Source organism: Podarcis liolepis (assembly GCF_965112155.1).
Source record: "Podarcis liolepis genome assembly, chromosome: 2".
Classification (NCBI taxonomy): Eukaryota; Metazoa; Chordata; class Lepidosauria; order Squamata; family Lacertidae; genus Podarcis; species Podarcis liolepis.
Genome location: NC_139555.1, coordinates 127,559,773 through 127,567,595, shown reverse-complemented (window position 1 = coordinate 127,567,595; position 7,823 = coordinate 127,559,773). Strand labels below are relative to the sequence as shown.

Here is a 7,823-nt window from a genome sequence, read left to right as displayed (position 1 = left end):
CAATGGGGAGGTGGCCTAAGTGTGTGTTAAATGCTTCACTGGAAGCTTGTATCACATTATCCCCAAGATAACACACTTAGGGGAGAAACCCTGTGGATGTCTATAGTGTGCAGGTCCCAGACTTAAGGGTCAACTTTCTACGAATCCACAAGCTGCCTGGAGGCAGGAGCCACCTCTGAGCATTGAGGCAGCCAAGAGGAAGCTTCCTTTGAAGGTCATAGGGGCACGTGGACCTGGCGTGGCCAGTTTTCAGGGCTCTTTCCAGGAATGGCTGAACCCATCCTTCACAAGGGAGGCCTGGTGTGCTCTCAAAGGGGTGGGGAAGGGAGGAAGAGGCCCAAAGTCTCTGCCTCCTCCACACCCCCTGGGGTTTAGCCTGTATCTGGACTGCACCACTTCAGCCTGCAAGGAAGACCCTCTTTTCTGGGACACATCACATTGATTCCACCACTTGGGGAAGCAGACCAAGTCAGGGGGGAGGAGATGTCCAGCCAGGACCCTCCTCCCTTGGGAGAAGGAGGGCATTGGGGAGCAGTCCATCCTGCCAGCTGCCTCCCCTGCAGTCTGAGGCGGGACAGATCCTGCCCAGCCATAGATCCACCACTCGGGAGGAGTGCAACTTGCGCTATTGATGCTCCCCTGAGATTTCCTGTAACAGGAATAGCAGCTCCGCTGGGTCACGTCCTTGCATGACAGAATGAGTAACAGAATGAACTTCAACAGGGACAAATGTCAGGTCCTGCACTTAGGCAGGAAGACCCACCTGCACAAATAGAGGATGGGGGACACCTGGCTGACTAGCAGTACATGTGAGAAGGATCCAGGGGTCTCGGTGGACCACTAGCTTAACCTGAGTCCGCAGGGTGATGCAGCAACAAAGAAAGAGAACTCTGTTCTAGGCTGTAGGGTAGGACTCGAACCCATGGCCTCAAGCTGCAAGAAAGGCGATTCTGACGAAACCTTTGCCAGCAAGAGCTGTTTGGCAGGGGAAGAGACTCCCAGGAGAGGGGGCGATGCTCTGGCTCTGTCTTCAAAGGGGGAGAGGAAGGGGGGAGCCCTGGATCTGGAGAGGAGGGGCGGCGGAAGAGCGCTTTGCTACGAAGGGGGAAAACCTTGGCATTTCAATCTTGCCTTTGAATCAAAGCTGTCCTGCGAGCAGCTCACACAAAATCAGCGGATCTATATATAGATAAGGGGACCCCCTGCCTCCCCCCCCTCTCCCGGCAAGGGATTAAAAGGGGGGGATGTCCCCTTCCTGCCCCGGAGGGCTTTTTCCCAGTTGGGGGGGGTCTCCTTCCCTGCCGCCTCCGGGGATCGAACCCGGGACTTTCTCAGGAGAGAATCAGGAAAACGGAGCTGGTTTGGGAGGAGGAGAATTGGTGTCTTCGGGGAGGGAGGGGCCACTCATTCCTCCCCCCCCCCCGTCAGTGAGCTCCGCTTCCTAGGGAGGCAGGGAGGGGGGGCAAGGGGGAGGGGAGGGGCCTGATCCACCTTCCAGAAGAGGAGCAGCTCTGCGGAGGAGGAGGAGGAGGAGGAGGAGGAGGGGAAAGAGGTGCGAAATATATCTATATATTGGGGGGGGAGAGAAGGAGGGGCTTTTCCTCCCCCTGAATCTGCAAACAGGGCAGCTGGGAAGGGGGGCCGGATTTGGGGGGGTGAAAGCAAGGTGGGGGATACCTCCCCCTCCCCCTCCCTTCTGGGGATCCGGCGAGCGGGGGAGGGGCTGGTTTAGGAGAAAGGAGCCCCTCCCCCCGAGGGGGCGCCTCCTTGGAGACCCCCCAGCCCTTTGTCTTGCGGGGAAGGAAATGGGAATAGCGGAGCGAGCGAGGGAAGTGGAGGGACAGAGAGGACAAAGAGGTAGAGCTGCGGGGGGGGGAATGGGGCAGTGGGGCAGGGACCCCCCCAACAACAACTCACGTCTTGGGCGCTATCAGTAGAGGCCCCGATGCATGCAATCCGGCTGAAGATCGGGGCCCCTCCATTCGCAGGGATTGCATTGCACGCCCCCCCCCCAGATCAGCCTTTCTGCCTTTTACTATGGGAAATGCGGCGGGGGGGGGCCTTTCTGCAGAGGGAGCACCGGCAGGGTTTGCATTGCAAGATCTCCTTTGCAGCGCAAGAAGATGCTCAGCTGTCTTGACCGCCTCTATTGCATCTGCAGAAAACAGCAGCAGGAGACTTTTTCAGGTGGTTCACAATTTAGCGGAACCACCTGCAACATCTGGGCCCAGTACGGGCCACATGATCTCCTGCAATGATTTTGCAAAGCTTTTTGCAGATAAAATCGCTCAGATTCGGGAAGAAGTAGACTCCACCGTGGGAGCAGGGCCGGGGCGGGAGAGTGCTAGAGTCCTGTCTAGTCAAGTTGCGTGGGATCAATTCCAACCTGTTACCTCCGAGGATGTGGACAGGCTGCTTGGACGAGTGAAGCCAACCACCTGTCTCCTGGATCCTTGCCCATCCTGGCTTATAAAAGCCGGGAAGGGCTGGGCGATGGGCTTCGTGGGGTGGTGAATGCTTCCCTCCGTGAGGGAGCCTTCCCAGACCCGCTGAAAGAGGCGGTTATTAAACCACTTCTTAAAAAACCATATTTAGATGCAGCCACGATGGCCAACTATCGCCCAGTCTCAAATCTTCCATTCTTGGGCTAGGTGATTGAGCTGAACAACTCCAGGCACGCCTGGAAGAAGCGGACCATTTGGATCCCTTCCAGTCGGGATTCAGGCCTCATCATGGGACTGAAACTGCCTTGGTCGCACTGGTTGATGATCTCCGGCGGGCTAGGGACAAAGGTGAGAGCTGTTTCCTAGTTCTGCTGGATCTCTCAGTGGCCTTTGACACCATTGACCATAACATCCTTCTGGACCGTCTTGAGGGGCTGGGAGCTGGGGGCACTGTCATACAGTGGTTCTGCTCCTTCCTCCTGGGCCGTGTTCAGAAAGTGCGGGGGGATGAGTGTTCAGACCCCTGGGCTCTCACTTGTGGGGTGCCTCAGGGTTCTGTCCTCTCCCCCATGCTTTTCAACATTTACATGCAGCCGCTGGGAGAGATCATCAGGGGGTTTGGGCTGGGTGTTCATCAGTATGCGGATGATACCCAGCTCTACCTCTCTTTTAAATCAGAACCAGTGAAGGTGGTGAAGGTCCTGTGTGAGTGTCTGGAGGCGGTTGGAGGTTGGATGGCGGCTAACAGATTGAGGTTGAATCCTGACAAGACAGAAGTACTGTTTTGGGGGGACAGGAGGCGGGCAGGTGTGGAGGATTTCCTGGTCCTGAATGGGGTAACTGTGCCCCTGAAGGACCAGGTGCGCAGCCTGGGAGTCATTTTGGACTCACAGCTGTCCATGGAGGCACAGGTCAAATCTGTATCCAGGGCAGCTGTTTACCAGCTCCATCTGGTACGTAGGCTGAGACCCTATCTGCCTGCGGACCGTCTCGCCAGAGTGGTGCATGCTCTGGTTATCTCCCGCTTGGACTACTGCAATGTGCTCTACGTGGGGCTACCTTTGAAGGTGACTCAGAAACTACAGCTAATCCAGAATGCGGCAGCTAGACTGGTGACTGGGGGCGGCCGCCGAGACCATATAACACCGGTCTTGAAAGACCTACATTGGCTCCCAGTACGTTTCCGAGCACAATTCAAAGTGTTGGTGCTGACCTTTAAAGCCCTAAACGGCCTCGGTCCAGTATACCTGAAGGAGCGTCTCCACGCCCATTGTTCTGCCCGGACACTGAGGTCCAGCTCCGAGGGCCTTCTGGTGGTTCCCTCACTGCGAGAGGCCAAGTTACAGGGAACCAGGCAGAGGGTCTTCTTGGTAGTGGCGCCCACCCTGTGGAACGTCCTCCCATCAGATGTCAAAGCGATAAACAACTACCTGACATTCAGAAGACCCTTTACTCATCCGTAAAGGGGCCATCTACGTGCCAGGAGACGACCTTCGCGCCAAGGTACTGCAGGAGCTGCACGACGCGCCCACTGCCGGGCACTTTGGCAAGGAGAAGACGGTGGAATTAGTCACCAGAGACTTCTGGTGGCCCAGAATGAGAGGGGAAGTCGCGGACTACGTGGCGAGGTGCGACACCTGCCAGAGGGCCAAACCAGTGCACAGACCGCCGGCCGGACTGCTGGAACCGCTGCAAACTCCGTTCGAACCATGGGAGAGAGTGGCCTTGGACTTTGTCACGGATCTGCCCAGCTCGAGGGGCAAGACGGCTGTGCTAGTGGTGGTGGACTTGTTCTCCAAGATGGCACATTTCATTCCGTGTGCGAAGGTGGCCACGGCGGAACAAACCACCAAACTGTTCATAGATCACGTGTTCAAGGTTCACGGTCTGCCGCGGTCTATTCTGTCCGACCGGGGGCGGCAGTTCATCTCGAACTTCTGGCAGAAGCTGATGGGCTTCCTGAACGTCAAGATCAACCTGGCTTCGGCTAGACACCCACAGACCAACGGACAAGCGGAGCGGGTCAATGCCATCATGCAGCAGTACCTGAGATGTTATGCGAACCAACAGCCCGCGACGTGGGTGGATTACCTGCCTCTCGCCAAGTTCGCCTACAACAACACGAAGCACGGGTCCACGGGGGTGACGCCGTTCTTCGCCAACAACGGAAGGCACCCCAGAACCTTCCCGGGACTGGACAGAATGGGGGGGGAGGAGCCGCAGACAGCAGACGCGTTCGCGTCAGAGTTGCAGGAGGTCCACGATCAGCTTCGGCGGCACCTGGAGCTGGCTAAGCACGCATACAAGGTACAAGCGGACAGACACAGGAGGGTTGGCGAAGAGATCCATGTGGGCGACTGGGTATGGTTGGCAGCCCATGCAGTGCCGGCCAGGTCGTTAGCGAAGAAGAAACTAGGGCATAAACAACTGGGACCCTACCAAGTCGAAGAGCAGGTCAACCCGGTGGCTTTCAGGCTGGCGCTTCCGGAGGGTTCCAGGATGCATCCGGTGTTCCACAGATCGGTGCTCACTCCCTACAAGACACCTCACAGATTTCAGGAACCAGGAACAGCGCCGAGTCCGCTCCGAGAGGGAACCGAGCAAAGGGGAGTGCCACAGGAGGAGCCCATCAACGAAGTCACAGAGATTTTGGACTCGAGATGGGGGGAAGAGGGAGTAGAATACCTTCTCGCCAGAGAGGGCACCCCGGCCAGTGCCAACAGCTGGGTGCCGGGCTACGCTTTGGAGGAACCTCTGCTCAAAGACGAGTTTCATGCCCTCTTCCCACACAAGCCCATGCCAGCAGACTTTTTCGACGATTGGCTTTTCACACCGACGCTTTCAGCCAGCACGTTCCGGGGGTTCGACTCGGATGAGGAACCGACAATGGACACACGTTCCCCGGAGGGGTCGACCGCGGGATCTGCCTCAGAACCCTCGTATTGGTGGGACGATAGACCAGAGGAACAGTGGCGCAGGAAGTGGCTGGAGGTTCCAGGTCGGGCAACGGACCCGGGAACGACTGAGGCGGAAACGGACGTGGACATGTATGGGGAGGATTTTGGGTTCGAGCACGGAGGCACAGAGATGGAGGCAGAGGTGACCGTTGTCGACGAGCGCAGGGAGGAAGAACCGGAAGTCTTCAGTTGGAGGCCCGCCACGGGAAGCGAACTGTATCCGACATTCGTCCCCATGACACTGCAGCACCCAGCTCCCGCACCGGAAGGAGGGGAGGGGGGAAGGGGGGGCTTCGAGGGGGGATGGATGTCAGGGGTTCAGGAGCAGAGGCGAGGGCAAGGGAGGAAACAGAGAGCGAGGGGGAGGAGGCAGAAGAAAAGATGAGTGATGACGACGACCCGAGATCTCCGAGTCTTTCCAGTGAATCAGAAGATTCACAGAAAGGAGCGCCAGTGGCCAGAGCAAGGGGGGAGCCTAGGGGGACACCCCAGGAAGAAGGGTCCAGAGGGGGCTCAGAGGGCAGCAGTTGGAAATCGGGGCCAGCATCACCAACAGAACGCAGTGGAGAGGAAGGGTGCCAGGTATCAAGCTCTGGCAGCTCGCAGCAGGATGGAGGGCATGAGTCAGGAGTGGCCACACCTCCATCGGGGAGCAAAGAAACGGTCAGGCGGAAAGTGGAAGGTTGGGCGCGCGCGCCAAGTTCAAATGCACAGGAAGGTGGCGCAGTAAGCAGCCCGGAAAGGGAGCCAGGTCCTAAAGCCCGACGCAAGGAGACAGAAGGGTCCGGGGGGTCAGTGTCAGAAGCGTCCCGGAAGGAAGAGACCACGGGGGGCAGAGGGACCCAGAGAAGAACAGTCAGGCGGAAAAGGTGGAGTAAGGCTAGGGTATTAAGCTGGTGTACAAGGGGCGGAGACTCAGACGGAGCTTCGCCGGTCTAACCCATAAGACGTAGAGCTGCACGCAGCAGCTTGAGAATGGAAACTGTAACTCAATAAAGACTTTTACAAAGTGACCGCTGGCTAGCGTGATCCTCTGTGAGCTAGGATCTGGAAGCAGCTCTGACACATACGTTCAGGCGGTTTGTTGCAGCGGCCGCTTGCGGGTTGGGAAGCAGCAGCAGGTGGTGAGTAAAAGCTCTGGCAACGCCCCGGTTCCCCTACCGGTTCTCCACCAGGGCTGTGTGGTATAGTGGTTAAGAGCAGTAGTCTTGTAATCTGGGGAACCGGGTTCGATTCCCCGCTCCTCCACATGCAGCTGCTGGGTTACTTGGGCCAGTCACACTTCTCTGAAGTCTCTCAGCCCCACTCAGCTCACAGAGTGTTTGTTGTGGGGGAGGAAGGGAAAGGAGAATGTGAGCCGCTTTGAGACTCCTGAAGGGGAGTGAAAGGCGGGATATCAAATCCAAACTCTTCTGCTGCTACTGCTTCTGTCTTCTCCGGCCAACGCAGCCTCCTGCCCTGCGCTGGCACCTGGCTGGAGAAGCCCAACTGCGGCTATTGGGACGACAACTGGGACAGGTAAAGCCAAACATCTTCAGGCCTCTTTGCAGAAGAAATCTCATGTGAATTTGAAAGTCCCAGTCCCAAATCTTAATCCTGCCACCCTAAGATATTATAAGCAGGCCCCACATTCCTCTTTCCTCCTGCAATAGGGAGGTTAGAACAACACTTAATACCCTGCAGGGATCACAAGAGCCAGAATTGCTTTGCATTCACAAACGCTGTGTGAAATATCACTAGTGAACAGAATAATTCAAACAAGGAAACCAACAACAGTATTAAGAGAGAGAAAAACTGGATTTGAAATGACCCAACCACAAGATGAGAAGTCTCCATACTAAATGAGGGAAGGGGGAGGCATGGGGGGGGGGGCTTTTGAAGTCTCCCTGCTGGCGAGGGAATTCCAGAGCAAGGGAATCCCTCCCTGCCTCATCTCCAGCAGGAAGGGGGGATTTCCAGACTGGGACCCTTCCCTCTTAGGGGGGGGAGGTGCTGGGGCCTGGGCAGCTGGATGGATGGATGGACCTCAGCCTGCAGAAATGCTCCCCCCCCTTCCTCTCCCAGGACTCTTGTGGTCTTGCATGGGAGTGACAAGGCAACACTCAAGAACACCTCTCCATCCAGGGGGGAGAGGGGCTGGTGTTTGAAGCTGGGCTGGGCTGTCAGGGGGCGAAGCCCTTGCTCTGCCTGCAGAAGGACCCCGGCGGAGGGCTTGGCATGCAGAAGGAGGCCCAGAAGGAGACCCTCCCCCCCCGGCCTCCACTTGCCCAGTTGGGGGGGGCGGGGGCCGGGTCCCCATGGAGCCCCCAGAGCAGGAGGCCAGAGGCAGCGCCACCCCCTCGCCTTCCCCTCCGGACACAGGGAGGGGGGGCTGCTCTTGCAGACGTGGCTCTAGGGACACGCGCGTCGGGAAAGGCGCCGG

The 7,823-nt window shown here is 57.7% G+C and overlaps 1 protein-coding gene across 2 annotated transcripts in view; it reads left to right on the top strand.

Moving 5' to 3' along the window:
• Positions 1-1,688: 1,688 nt before the first annotated feature.
• The window catches only part of LOC310701854 (uncharacterized protein), a 175,018-nt gene continuing 168,883 nt past the window's right edge, over positions 1,689-7,823 (top strand). For both annotated transcript variants that reach the window (XM_083493306.1, XM_083493304.1), the window contains exon 1: positions 1,689-1,857. The gene's annotated coding sequence lies outside the window, so the exon portion shown is untranslated. The remainder of the gene's footprint in view (positions 1,858-7,823) is intronic.